Genomic DNA, 15,580 nt, shown 5'->3' with positions numbered 1-15,580 from the left:
TGTCAGTGAAGGTGATTGGCCTCTGCTGAGATGCGTGTGCAAATAGATTTATCTGCAAACGGTACTTTAATTTAAGCTCCACACGATCCTGACATGTGGGTGACGCTCTTTATGATAGATGGCGGACAAGATGGAGAAAATCATGGAGGAGGAATGTGCATAATTCAATAACCTAGCCCTGGAAAAATACACAGCTCCTTATCGGGAGACAAAAATAATAAAAAGAGGAAGGTTATCTGCAACATACATCCTCAGTTCAGGATTCTCTGGGTACAATTTTAATCAGAGCTGGAAGACCCGTTCATCCCAAGGGAGTGCAGCAGCAAAACATCTGTTCTGTCTGTCTCCTGATTCATGAGTTTAGTAGATTATTAAGTTTTTCTTCTGAGATCTGTCATCTCCACCCAGTGCCGAAGAGGCACCCTTATCCTTTTCTCCGGGAGCGGCACGGTTGGGTGATCTGTGTCTGCTGGTCCATGCTGCAAGCTCCGTTGAGCCTGGGATCGATATAACCCAGTTCAATCTCAGTACCAGTGTAATAACCCAGGGCATTACAGTTGGATGCCAGTGGGAAAAATTGAAAAGGTGGGTGGGTGGAGGGAGTGACGGAGTAGGAAGGTGTGCTTGTGCATTGTTTGTTGGGATAATCAGTTCAGGAGTGAGTAACGGGCTGGAAAGAAAGATCGAGTGAGGACGCTGGAACTTAAACTGCAAAAGGCGCCGTAGCTCAACCCAAGCAATAGATTACAGTTGCTTGCACAAGTCTCATTTCAATTCTGAATTAAATTGACTAATGGCCTGCTGTCATCATTTTTCATCATTTCCCTTCATGCCTCTTGGCATGTAGGGCAGCAACAAAAGTCTTCCACTCCTGTCTGTCCTGGGCGAGTCGCTGGATGGTGCCCCATGAGTGGTTTAGGCTCTGCATCTCCTCCACAGTTCTTCATCATGTGTTTCTTGGTCGGCCTCTTTGGCATGTGCCCATAAGTAGCTGCAGATCTTCTCCAAGGCTTGTCACTAAGAGAAACCCAAACTGATGATGTGGCTTCTTTTAGTCTGCAGTTCATCTCAACAACTACCTTCAGGCGTCAGCTAGTCCCTATGCCCTTGATGCTCCTGTAACTGCTGGCCTCACATAGTACATACGTTTGACTGGTCGATAGGTTCGTCTCTCAGGTTGGTATATTTGTGGGGATCATCCATCACACATGTACCGCAGGACTTATTGATCTGGTGAGACAACACGGGTCAGTCAAGACGCTGCTGGTTGTTTCGGGTGATTGGAGGCAGATTCAGTGTCAGCGATAACAGACTGTACACCTTGTCTGTCATGCCCGTATTTTTCAAACATATTCAAATTGTAACAGTTTTAACCGTATGTTGTCAATCAAATCTGATCACACCGCAGCCACACTGTCCTGATGAAGCAGATAAGTTGAGTTTTAGAGTGTTTAATCTCGATAAACAGATTCTGCATTCACATGTAGAATCTTCTCTCAACTTCAACTCCAGTCTATCTCTGATGGCTACACCCGAACCACAGAATAAACGTAGCCCCTTTCACCCAGAGGCTTATCCATCGTCCGACCGATGGATTCCTAGATCGTTTAGTGTTAAACCCTTAAAAACGACGACTATTTGTTTTTCTTTAAAACATAATTTTGGCTTAATTCACCTGCTTCAGATGTTATTGGCCCATTGAATGGGGGTTATCAGCAATTATCAGCCTCATAGATTTAGGTCAGAAGAGGCTGTTATCATCTATTTACGTGGTTGATCACCGATAGGAAGAGACAAAGAAGACGACGACCTATAGTGGCCGTAGTAATTATAATGGGAGGTGGGCGTCAGGTGTAACGGGGGCTTTCATCCAGGAGACTGCTTATTGCTTCACGTGTGAAGCCAAAAGTCAATGTTGACTTATTTTACGATACATTTGTTACGCAGCTTAGTACCTATTTTAACCTAAACCACGATCAATTCCTCAACCTAACCAAGTAGGTTTGGGCCTAAAGCGAAGGTATTGTGTCAATCCACAACAGGTTTTTTTGGCCTGTCTGAAGCATTAGAATGGTAGCAATAACCCCCGAAAACGCTTCTTCAAAATTTTAAATGGATGCTTATTTAGTTATGAATTTTGACTTTCATAAAGAGGACTTTAAAGACACATATTCAAAACGGCAGCATTGGTTCCAGTTGTTTCCATGCAAAGTGGTTTTACCTCGTTGTTTGTTGACAGAATAATGTAATTGAAAAAAGATGTACATTAATGTAAACCTTTATCATGTACTGACATTTTGAAGTGAGATGCCACTGACATGATCAATCAGATGACAGATCAACTGAGCGATCCCGATCAACATAATATCAGTGCGTCAGAGTGTCTGCAGCTACAGCTGTTTCACCATTATTAGTGTTCCACCACACAACGAGCGTTGCATTTGTTCAGTCACCTGCGTCGCCAGCTGCTTGGCTACCAGTGTCGAGTAACTTCCAATCTTATTCATACAGGTGGACAACGGGGCCGTTATAACTTGACACTTTCTGCAAAATCGAACTGAGTAACTATAAATAGTCAACTTCCATGGATGAAGCGTCTCCGATGGACACAATTCTAATACATTTTATAACATCAACGACTTCATTACCGCTTTAATGCATCTAGTTTGTCTTCTCCATCATTAATTCATGGTCGAGGCTGAGCGGTGTATCACCTTTTGCTTATTTTCTTCCCATCTTTGCACGGCTGCCCGTGGTTTCTCTCATTTCCCTCCACAGGCCGAAGCAGTGGACCTTTCCCTGCATGTCACCCAGAGCATGCTGGGATAGCCTCCAGCCATAATGTGACAGTGAGTAAGCGTAAATCCAAGTTCTTTTTTTAAAATTTGGTCTAATGTATAATAAAGAGCTGCAGTATAACGACAAATGACAAAGTCTATTGTCCCAAAGGAGACACACTACCAAAGGAGAAAACGGATCACTACGATCAATCGCAATGGTTTTTGCAAAATAGTCTTTAACCGCGTCTCCTCGTCCTTACTGCAATGCCCTTTGCATATGTCAACCAACAGGACACGCTTTATGTGTGTGTGTGTGTGTGTGTGTGTGTGTGTGTGTGAGACTCTTTGCACAATTTAAAAGAGAAGGGAATGTGCTTTGCAGTGCAGCTGATTGAGAGGATATTGGTAATTATGTTGGGAAGAGACCGTGGCGAATTACAGCCTTCTTTCTTGGTTCCTGTTTTTTATAAAATGAGATGGAAAGAATATTGGTTAGTGTGTGTAAGGCGGGGCGGGGGGGGGGGGGGGGGTTATTATGCAGTCAGTTAAGTGTATCCCTTCATTCAATACATGATCAGTCTGTGCACATAATATTCAACATATAAGACATGATTAAAGCAAGGGTCTGTCTGTCTATCTATCTATCTATCTATCTGTCTGTCTGTCTGTCTGTCTGTCTGTCTATCTATCTATCTATCTATCTATCTATCTATCTATCTATCTATCTATCTATCTATCTATCTATCTATCTATCTATCTATCTATCTGTCTGTCTGTCTGTCTATCTATCTATCTATCTATCTATCTATCTATCTATCTATCTATCTATCTATCTATCTATCTATCTATCTATCTATCTGTCTGTCTGTCTGTCTGTCTGTCTGTCTATCTATCTATCTATCTATCTATCTATCTATCTATCTATCTATCTATCTATCTGTCTGTCTGTCTGTCTGTCTGTCTGTCTGTCTGTCTGTCTGTCTATCTATCTATCTATCTATCTATCTATCTATCTATCTATCTGTCTATCTATCTATCGATCGATCGATCGATCGATCGATACATACATCCATCCATCTATGTCTTGAAATCCACCTTAACATTTTTAGCAACTTTGCTTTCATTTTGCATCATATTAGCATTTTTTTTGCATTTAGCTGATGATGCTCTTATCCAAAGCAGCTTACACTGAGGGAACCAGCAGAGTACATTTTCTAAACTTCCCAGAGTGCCATCCACTACTCCTCCCATCAGCGTGGTGCAGGTTGATTATACGTTTCACAAGTTCAAGGGTTACATTTAAGCCTGCTTTATCTGGTTCGTCAGGGTGACAGAAAGTCTTTATCCAGGTGATTTCCCCACCGTCCCCTCAGGGACCTGAAGGCCCCGCGTGGTTTTCTTCCGCTGCACCAGTGCATTTGCAGCGATGCTGATGTCATTGGACATTTAGTGGAAAAATTAACGAATATATGTGTCAATTAATAATTCAACTCTTTTATTAAAATCATTTCCTTCAACTATGTTCAAATTGAACATTGCACGAATATGATGTCAAACTGGACAAAACAAACTGTATGGCACTGGACACTTAATTCATCTAACAATAATACATTTGATATTAAAGATAAATGTGTAACTTATAGCACATTCCCAGACTAGTCTAGTCAGCATGGACGGTACAAAAGTTGTAACTCATTCAATAAATGAAACAACTGTACTTCACATTTTCAACACAAAGACAAAACCCCTATAACTACACTCTACTCACAAAAGACCCGCCGCATCTCAGACGCAGTGAACCCCGGCAGCCTGTCACACAAAACGAGCTGTACGACTGTACGGGTCGTTGTGATTCATTTGTTTATGCTTATTTGACTGCACTGAAAATGGATTTCATCACTCACCATGCATCTGAAAATACTCAAGCCTTTCATCATCATCAGTCATCCAAATACTGAAGCCAGCTAATTCAAACGGGTATCACTTCAATATTGTAGCTTATTCTCTGTTTTGAAGAAACATCCCTGTCACTGACAACACTGATCCTCAAATATCTCCACGTCAGCTTATGTTACAATATTAGCTTATTATAACCGGCTACATTCCTTACATTTTCTGCACAATGTCTGTTAATGTCAATGCCCCCCCACCATGCCTGCCTGCGTTCCTCTCTGCAGTTCATCGACTGAGACGTCCATATAACAGTGTGAAGGAGAGATCTCTGGCTCTAAATCTCAAATGGTGCGCGCTTTCTTGGTTTTTGCAACCAATTATATGGAAGCGGGAACAAGACACAGCCATCTTGATAGATTGGTCTGCATTTACACCAACACTTTAGCATGAAGAACAGCCCAGAGGTTATTTTACTTCCCTTATTATGAAAGTAGGGTGCAGATCTGTGTGCTCATTGGAAAGTGTTGAAGAAAAGATAGAAACAACACCACCTGAAATCAATATTTCTTTTAGGAACACGCAGTTGATCCGTCACATGCACATACATAAGTGCACGTGCAGTCGAAACAAGCGCGTGCACGCTCAAGACCTGCGCAACTTTTCATCGAGGTAGCGAGAAACAGCAGCCGAGCAATCCTTTGTCTAAATATGAGGCTCTAAATGTGTCTGACCTTGGACAGTGTGGAGGAAATGGATCCGCTTGAGGGAACACTTGTACTTGTTACTTCCCATCAGCCTCCTTCAAAATGTCAAATTTGCTTTTCACCTCGCAGACATGAAGCTTTGACTGTACATCTCCTTGGGCCGGCTAATGAGACTTATTTTTGCTTTTCATTTGTATTCGCCGGAGTCCCAGGAAGGCAGGTCTGCGTTATGAGGAAGACTCACCACCACAGGCCACTGTTTCTCATTCTGAGTCTCCCAGGGGGGTTAAACAGAGAGAATTATAATAAATTATAGATCATGTTTCCCGTTTCCAGTCAGTGTTGTTTTTTGAACCATGACGACGAAGGCCCCCTCACCTCCATGACGTAGTTTTTCTTTTAAAGCGGCGATCACTTTGTCTTTGCCAAAGGAAGTGACGCTGTTGTGTTTGAGCCTATGGCCCACAAGTACTGCAATATTTATACATTTGCAGTACTATTTACTGGGTGTTTAGAGTCACATTCCCAGAAAAAAATAGCTGTATTACAGTGTTTCTCCATCTTATACACAGAACAAATGCACACAAGTCGGAACAATAGTATGTTAGTTTGGAATTTTCCCACTCAAGACTGCTAAACTCTAAACACAATTCACTTGTTTTCACTCAAATAGAAATTCAAAAACATGCAGGACAGAAATCCTAAGGATTGCGGCTCCGCTGTCACAAGGACAGATTCAGAAGAACATTCCTGCCCTCTGCCATTAGACTTTAAAATAAAGCACCTCGGGCCAGATCGTCGTCCTTCACATGACTACAACGCTACACGGCTGTTGTTGCTTGTTGTTGGTGATCCTGGCTCTACTGTCCAGGTTGTTTACTTTACTAGTTGTTAATTTAATGAATACCACTCTATTCATGGTATATACTGTGCATTTCTATTTTTTTATTCTATTTTTATCTTATTTTTTATTAATCTATTCCTTCAAATTCAATATCTGCTCTGTTATTTTATTGTACTATCTATCTATCTATCTATCTATCTATCTATCTATCTATCTATCTATCTATCTATCTATCTATCTATCTATCTATCTATCTATCTATCTATCTATCTGTCTATCTATCTATCTATCTATCTATCTATCTATCTATCTATCTATCTATCTATCTATCTATCTATCTATCTATCTATCTATCTATCTATCTATCTATCTGTCTGTCTATCTATCTATCTATCTATCTGTCTATCTATCTATCTATCTATCTATCTATCTATCTGTCTGTCTGTCTGTCTATCTATCTATCTATCTATCTATCTATCTATCTATCTATCTATCTATCTATCTATCTATCTATCTATCTATCTATCTATCTATCTATCTATCTATCTATCTATCTATCTATCTGTCTGTCTGTCTGTCTGTCTGTCTGTCTGTCTGTCTATCTATCTGTCTATCTATCTATCTATCTATCTATCTATCTATCTATCTATCTATCTATCTATCTATCTATCTATCTATCTATCTATCTATCTATCTATCTATCTATCTGTCTATCTATCTATCTATCTATCTATCTATCTGTCTGTCTATCTATCTATCTATCTATCTATCTGTCTGTCTGTCTATCTATCTATCTATCTATCTATCTATCTATCTATCTATCTATCTATCTATCTATCTATCTATCTATCTATCTATCTATCTATCTATCTGTCTATCTATCTATCTATCTATCTATCTATCTATCTATCTATCTATCTGTCTATCTGTCTATCTATCTATCTATCTATCTGTCTGTCTATCTATCTATCTATCTATCTATCTGTCTGTCTGTCTATCTATCTATCTATCTATCTGTCTGTCTGTCTATCTATCTATCTATCTGTCTATCTGTCTATCTATCTATCTATCTGTCTGTCTGTCTGTCTGTCTGTCTGTCTGTCTGTCTGTCTGTCTGTCTGTCTGTCTGTCTGTCTGTCTATCTGTCTCTCTAAACCCAAAACCTAACCACAGCGTTGTCAAGTCATAAAAGGGATTTAAATGGAGTGATTTTTTGTAAAGGTTTTGGACAAAACGGACAGATGATGTTGTCCTGCTGATGGAGGCTCCGATCAGACAACTCCTCTGTTTGAAGGACTTGTTGAAAGATTAAAAATGAAGGTTCACTAACAATAACAAACAGAAAGATAATCTGCATGTGGCTCAAGGGCGGAATGAGGAATTCCACCTGTTCCTATTGGTCTTTCAGTTTAGATTTGACCTCATCATCGCCACAGGTTGTTTTTCATCTTTCTCTCTCGACTTAAGTACACATCAATGGGGGCGGGGCTACGCCTCCTGCTGTGTTTTCAACGCATCATGATTTCCTCCACATAGCCTTTAGAACACATGTCATTAAACCTGTGGTCTCCCCCCCCAAGCAAAAGCACCCCCCTCACCCTTTTATGTCCACCTCGCCTCCTCGTAGTTCACCCGCTCTCGTGCCATGCTGCTGTTTGGCTGTTTGCTGCGTACTCTCCCTCTGTCTATATCTCAAGGTTCATTTCGCTGTCATGCTGCTCACACTGCGTCAGTCCTGAATGTCTCAAGCTGTCAAAGTTTGTCACGGTTGATGTGCAATGTCAGAAATAATTACTCAAGATAGAAAATGAATAGCAGCATGTTCTCGGGCCTTTGTAGTACTCTTTCTCTCTCCGTCTCTCTTCTTCCAGTGTGTGTGTGTGTGTGTGTGAGATCACTGAGATCTCAATAGAGAAGACAGTTAAAAAAGAGTTTATTGTTTTAGTTTCAGCATTAATCTGTTGTTTTATGAATATACATGTCATTTTGATTTGGGGGGATTTATCGTTTCTTGGCTTTGTTGATGTTTCAAGCAATATTTCGACATTTTGGGAAACATGCTTATTTGCTTCTTGGCGAGAGCTCGATGAAAGGTTCCATAAACTGCTCTGATATCTGTACAGTAAATATTAAGCTATAGGCAGCATATGTTTGCCTAGCTTAGCATAACAACTGATAACTGGCGAAATAGCTATAGCCTAACTCTGTAAAAATATTTTCAAAATCTGCACCTATAAAGCTCACTGATTAACACATTATATTGCCTTTGTTTCGTTCAAATAAAAGACGAAACAAGTTGTCGTTTAAGTCGCCATAGCCCGGAGAAGGAATGGTCACATAAACCCCCATTAAAACCTTTCCCTGAGTCAGACTATCTCTTCCACCTCTTTTGAGTCTTTGTGCTGAGTTAAGCTCACTGTGTCCTGGTTATGGCTTCATATCAAACAATAGATAGGAGTATGGAATCACTCTTTTCATATAGCAGTAGCAGTATTCCATGGATTGTTTTAGAATATCATTTTTCTCTCAGTTGTACATGTCTACTAGAAACTTTCTTCATTGCAGTCAGGCGGCATCAATGTTTCATTTTCTTTCCATTTCTTGAAGCTTGATTAATGATTGCCGTTGGATTCTCCTGTCTCTGGGGAAATTCCACACACACGCCTGCCGGGATTCCCTCTAACGCTCATGCGCGTGCCCTTTTTTTTCCAGCACAGTGCCTTTCATTGCCAGTCACTTTTGTTGGCTTGCTAGTGGTAACAGCAGTCTGGCGGTGTGACCCTGAGGAATCCGCGATCTCTGGATTTGCAGATAATAGTCTTTATCACACACTGGGATTGGAATAGCTATCAGGAGAGCAGTTTTTCTGTTGATAAATGCATGTTGCTCATGGAGATACAGACTCAGCTGAAAGCTTAGAGTGGTGACCTTAATCCTGCCCTCCACCTTTCTTTGACTGCAACAAACAGCGTCATGTACATGCTGTTATCCAGGTTGACAAAGTTCAACTCTCTGTGTGTGTGTGTGTGTGTGTGTGTGTGTGTAGACTGACTGTGCAGCTTGCTTAAAATGATGACTCAAAAACGTGCAGATTTTAAATTACGAACCTGCAGGACATTAACTTCAGCTGACATTATCACCCAGAGCTGTCAGTTTGATGTTAAGTCATGCTGCATGATTTATCTCAGCGTTTATCTTTGTTTAGTACAGTGGCGGGCCGTGTGTTTTATACCTGGGCCTTCACTGCTGCCCGACTACAGTTGAACCACCTCCTAATAACCTCATCATGACGCCACAGCTATGGTTTATTATTGTTTTCATGTAAAAAACGCATATTCACATAACACTGCAACATTTGACAAGTGAAATAAAATGTTACATGAAGCTCAACACCTACAAATACACTAACTGCAGAGTGCAGATACATGACTATGCGCTGAACTATTTCAATCAGGAGAGACAAGTCAGGTAAATCATCGGTTCGGTTCAGTTCCAGGAAGAAGTCCTTCTCGATTGCCATGGATGCCAATGATGACAGTCGAGCCTCCCCAGTTGTAGGCCAGCAGAGAAAGCCTTGAAGCCTTGAAGGCCCTGACGGCACACCACTGTTTAATACAATTCTTTAATTAAAAGATTATTCTGGGTTTATAAGAATCAAGAGTCTCATTTCCGTATCCTTGGCATTCATTCTTACTGGTAATGCTTAAACTTTAGCGTACTTGCCATAGTTGTGTAAACACACATTTTTTCAGTGTATTGAAGGATTTATTACTGACATTTGGGACGCGCTCACATTCACCTTATCTCCAAATAAATTGATAGACATGATCTGGCTAAAGGAACGGTTTGTTCACAACCTGATGGATCATCTGATTGCTGTTGTTTCTTGCAGCATTTGTCTTTGTTGTAGAGATGTGGCTGTGTTAGCAGTTTGGTGCATACAATGATCTAATTACATATGTGTAACGTTGTAGATGTCCGGATAGGCGACACCCGACCACAGCGTTGGGTCATTCATCCACTTGGATCGGGGAGGAATGAAGGGATCATTCTTAATTTATTAAGGTATAATGAATGCTCAGGTTCAGGCAAAAATAATGATGAGACATCTAAAAAACAAACGCTTGTTTAACAAGAAATAAATGCATGCATTTTGGGTTCAGCATCTTGCCCAAGGAGACCTCGACTGGAGCAGCCAGGTATCGCACCTTCAACTCTGCAATTATTTGGCGTCCTGCTCCACCGAGTATCTTCCACCACCAGCCAGTTTCTCCAACAGGCTGCTGCTCATCTCTGTCTTTCTGTCTCTGTGAACTCATTTTGTATCCATGAAAAATAAAATCTCGTCTTCCCCATTGCGGCTCACGAATAGAAGTACATGATACTAATAGAACTAATGTTGCAGACACACACACTCTTTTGTGATGTGCATTATAAACAACGTTTTGACTCACAATATCATTCACTGCAGGTGCACGCTGAATTACTGGTATTTGATCATGAAAAATGTATGAATGCACAGCAGTGGGCATGCTCTTAATGTTTTAGTCCAAAATACTTTTTCCAGCTGGTATTCGTAGCAGGACTGAATACAAATTGCAGTCATTGATCATTGTTCATTCAAGAGTCATCTTCCAAAGCCGGTGTTGCAAAACTACATCCCCCAGGGCAATTATCTCTGTCTTGCACAGAAACCAATATTTTACGATATTTCTGCCCGTTTTGTTATATCTTAATACAGATTTACATCTTATATTTGCATTCGCATTGTTATCTGTCAAGTTCAATTCAGCTCAATTTTATTTGTGTGTAAACCACTTTCAAAAATCACACATTTTCCTCAGAGGGCTTTACAATCCGTACGACATCCAATATCCTCTGTCCTTGGACCCTCGCATCAGATAAGAAAAAAAAAAAAAAAACCTTCAACAGGCGGAAAAAAAGGAAGAAATGAAGGAGGGATCGCTTTCCCAGGATGGTGCAATAGATGTGTACAGAATGAAAAACATAATTCAATAATGGCAACACTGAACCCCCGGCACCCAGTGTATTGCTCAGGTACACTTCGACATGTGACACGTCCCAGTCGGGGATCGACCCGTTGACCTTCCGGAAGGTGCCAGCTGTGGCTGTTTATAGTCTAGTACAGTATCTGTCATTTAAAATTAAACTCTGCAGTTACAATGAACCTCTTTAATAACACCAGCAATATGAAGGATTTAGAATGTAGACGTACATGTCTTTGTTTGCTTTGTTTTTATTCAGACATTTAAAATCTCCCATATAGAAGAATGTCGGTCTTTTTGAAACAATAATCAATCATTTATAAATTTGAAATGGGATTATTAGACCGAAAAAGCTTTTTTGTTGTTACAACAAAACTGTTTTAGGAGGGGTATCTTTGAAATCTTCTTCCATTTCCTCCATTTATGGAGCATTGTCAGTGTTTGGACCTAAAGCGAGATTGTATTTCAAATTATGAATACAAATTCATAAACACAACATTCTCAGAGTTTTATGATCTGATAGATTGATCAGTTCTCTATGCACTTCTGCTGTGACTTTTACACAAATATCAATGATGTTGAACACTTGATACAGTCATTTAATGAAAATGCATTCATTCATTCATTCATTCATAATATTTTTCACAGGAAAGGGCTGCATCTCAACCAGCACTGACTCTCTGAAGAGAGATCCAATTAGTGCTGATCAGCAACAGCTGTGACAACTGCACAATGGGGTTATTTAGCCTGCCATGTGGCAACAGGTGTAGCGTTTTCTGCTGGTGACTGAAGCAATGGGAGTGTTTTGGGCCTTGTTTATTTGTGCGCTGACTGTCTGGCTTACCAAAGGTATTTATATTTGTTCTGTTTGAAGCTTGTATTCAATAAATTGGTAGTTGAGTATCGCTAAAGTGAGGTATGTTAATTTCTTAATTCCTGAAATGCCATTTAGCGGTGACAAGTTTGTCTTATGTGCAATCAAACAGCACAAACATTTGATTAACAGAAAGTATTGTCCATAGGCTCTTGTTTGCCTGTTGGTGGCTCAACTGAAAGCAGCTCTAATGGGCTACAGAGGAGAATGAGAGGTAAGAATATTGGTGACTATTTTAATATTTGAGATTTTCTGAGCTTCTTCCTGACACTAAATTTCTTTTGTACTTTAGATCTGCCTGCCGATGACTTCTCCATAAAGAAGGCCCTTACTCTTCACCATTCACATGAGGCCATGTCTGTGCGAAAGTATAAAAAAGGTGAGCAGGTTCTGCTTAACCCGATTGGAAAAATGCAACTTTGTGTACGGCTCAGGTTCCTGGTGTCATGTGGTTGGTTAAGTCAAGTTAAGTTTTCATTAATGCTTTGTCTGGCTTTTGGTGTTTGGGTTCCAAAAAAAAGGTCTAAGCTGCATTGACTATAATATTTCAGGTGTACAGTTGCTGCGTATTTATCATTGGGCACGGTGAGAGGCGTATGTACTGTAGTGTTGTCGTAAAACGTATATATTTTAAATCTTTCAAGCTAAATATTAAGAGCAAGTGTTTGCTTTAAGTTTATGAACAGAATTCTCAAAGCACTGTTTAATTTAGCAATCGACTGTCTTTATTTCAGTGACAGTGGAAGCCAATGAAGTGAATGTTGAGGCATCAGCTCTCTACCTAAAAGTTCTTGTTGAAAGCAACGACAAGAACCGCTCCCTCCTGGCCGACAGCTTCAGCGCCGAGGGCAACCTCTCCCTCCTGGCCGACAGCCTCAGCGGCAACCTCTCCCTCCTGGCCGACAGCCTCAACGGCAACCTCTCCCTCCTGGCCGACAGCTTCAGCGCCGAGGGCAACCTCTCCCTCCTGGCCGACAGCTTCAGCGCCGAGGGCAACCTCTCCCTCCTGGCCGACAGCTTCAGCGCCGAGGGCAACCTCTCCCTCCTGGCCGACAGCTTCAGCGCCGAGGGCAACCTCTCCCTCCTGGCCGACAGCCTCAGCGGCAACCTCTCCCTCCTGGCCGACAGCCTCAGCGGCAACCTCTCCCTCCTGGCCGACAGCCTCAGCGGCAACCTCTCCCTCCTGGCCGACAGCTTCAGCGCCGAGGGCAACCTCTCCCTCCTGGCCGACAGCCTCAGCGGCAACCGCTCCCTCCTGGCCGACAGCTTCAGCGCCGAAGGCAACCGCTCCCTCCTGGCCAAGAGCCTCGGCTGAACAGTAGCGTCTTTCTGCTTGTCTGTACTTTTATATCTATTTTGAATAAAAGTTTTTAAATTATATTTTGGTTTCCTTATTTCTCTGGGGAGGGGAAGAAGAGTGGGGACTGACAGTGCATCCTGAGATTTGATATTTTTTTTTTGTCTCTTTTCAAAACAATGATGCACCAGAAATCCTGACTCAAAAGATTTGTGGGATTCTTTCAGATTGTATTTTAAAAGGCTAACTTACAAAATATCAAATCGGGGCAAAATATCCAGCAGCATGTGTATTGACCTGGCTTGTTTTGAGAGTATCTAAATCTGCTATTTATTGCAGCAGCATAAGATAATCCTTTTATTAGTCCTGCAGTGGAAGAATGTACAGGATTACTGCAGCATAGCGGATGGTGAAAACAAGACTACTGTAAAGAATATTAAACAAGTCAAAATCCACAGTAACTAAAATTATTATAAATGCAGACAGAATAATTTTTTGTTGCGCGGTATATTTATATAGTGCTGATTTTTAGTGTTGTGTGGTCCATTGGGAACACGGCTGGTTGTGCAGCCTGACAACAGCAGGAAGGATCTGCGGTATCTCCTTCACTCACCGGGGGTGACTCGGCCGGCGGCTGAAGGAGCTGCCAGGGAGTCCTGCATGGGATGGGAGGTGTTGTCCATCAGGGATGATAGCTTAGCCATCATCCTGTCTTTCCCCCCCCCCCACACTTCTGATTAAAGGCTGATTAAATATCTGCAGGGCTGGTGAGGGAAGTGGGAACAGGTGAGCATGTGGTTGGACGGAGGTGTTGAGGGAGAAATCTCCTCACAATGAAATGGAGCAGGCCAGCACACGTGGACTGATAGCTTTTCAGCCACACGGCGCTAAAAACGTTACCGAAACTGATTTACAATTATAAGGAATTTAATTCCACTGATGCAAGTACGATTACAGTTAAACATTGGAGTACATACTCCTATGAAATATTAAAACAATAAAACCCCATTTGCAAAAACCTCAACTCAGCTCCTCAGGTATAAAACACGTCTGTCCTCCGAGGGCCATCACACGAGAGAGGAAAAAAGACTTGAAATTAAACCTCCCACCTCTGTTCGAAACACCTCCTCTTCCATTTATCCCGATTCCTATTGGCTAACTTCCAGGAGTGTATTTGCCTGTCTGCCCCTGAGTCTACTAACACATTCAATGACTGTCAGTTACGTTTTAACCCCTTCTATAATAATCCTTCAGTATGAAAGTTAAACTTCTGCAACTTGGCAGAAGCTTCATGTCTTTTAGCTACTATTCCTACATCACTTTATGTTTATCTTAATTATGCATTCCCAAAACCCTTATGATTATGACTAATTATGAATTATTAATTATGAATTATTAAACACTTTTATTATATCTACTAACTACAGTTTTTTGCTCAAATTTCTTACAGAGGGACGACACTTTGCTCAATCCAATTTCGTGAATACAAGATATTAAGTCACTATTTTATGTCCACTCTTCAAATCCACTTTAAATTCAACGTGTTTGTTCTCACTGTGAAATAAAAGGCACTGTTCCCTCCACTGTGTTAATACATCATGAAATCCTCTCCTGTACACTTGCATTGAATGCCAGGTGAATCGAGGACGCTATTGCAGCTATAGATCCAGTGTGAAACAGAGAGCAGTGACTTTACATTAGGCTCAAGAGAGGTATTTGTGCACACGCAGTCGCGGACGAGGGCAGAACCAAGAGCCAGAAAAACATCACAGCAAAGAGGTGCATCATTAATGCAATTTGAAAATCCTCTTCACAATGTGTAGCATGGTCAAAGCCTGCATATACCGAAGATAATTATTAGTGGGCTAAGTACTAGAGTTTGGCAAAGTGAAATATCCAACAAAGTAACTAAAAATGTGTGTTGAAAAAGAAGAGGCAAATAAGGAATTGTTTTATTTTTGCTCACTATTTTCAGTTCTGGCACAAATCAGGTAACGGGCTTTTATTTCTAATGATTAGTCATATTATGATAAGTTAATCAACAGAAACTGCATGTTTAAGATATCAGCTGCAGCTGCTATGGTATTGCTTAACAGCCTCGTTACATGTAAATGAATCCACGTCTCAGTTGTTTCAAAGCTTGAAGATTATTTTCAAATTCTTTCATGGTTGTCACCTGGAT

Source organism: Melanostigma gelatinosum, assembly GCF_949748355.1.
Source record: "Melanostigma gelatinosum genome assembly, chromosome: 3".
Lineage (NCBI taxonomy): Eukaryota > Metazoa > Chordata > Actinopteri > Perciformes > Zoarcidae > Melanostigma > Melanostigma gelatinosum.
This window is presented reverse-complemented; position numbering follows the sequence as displayed.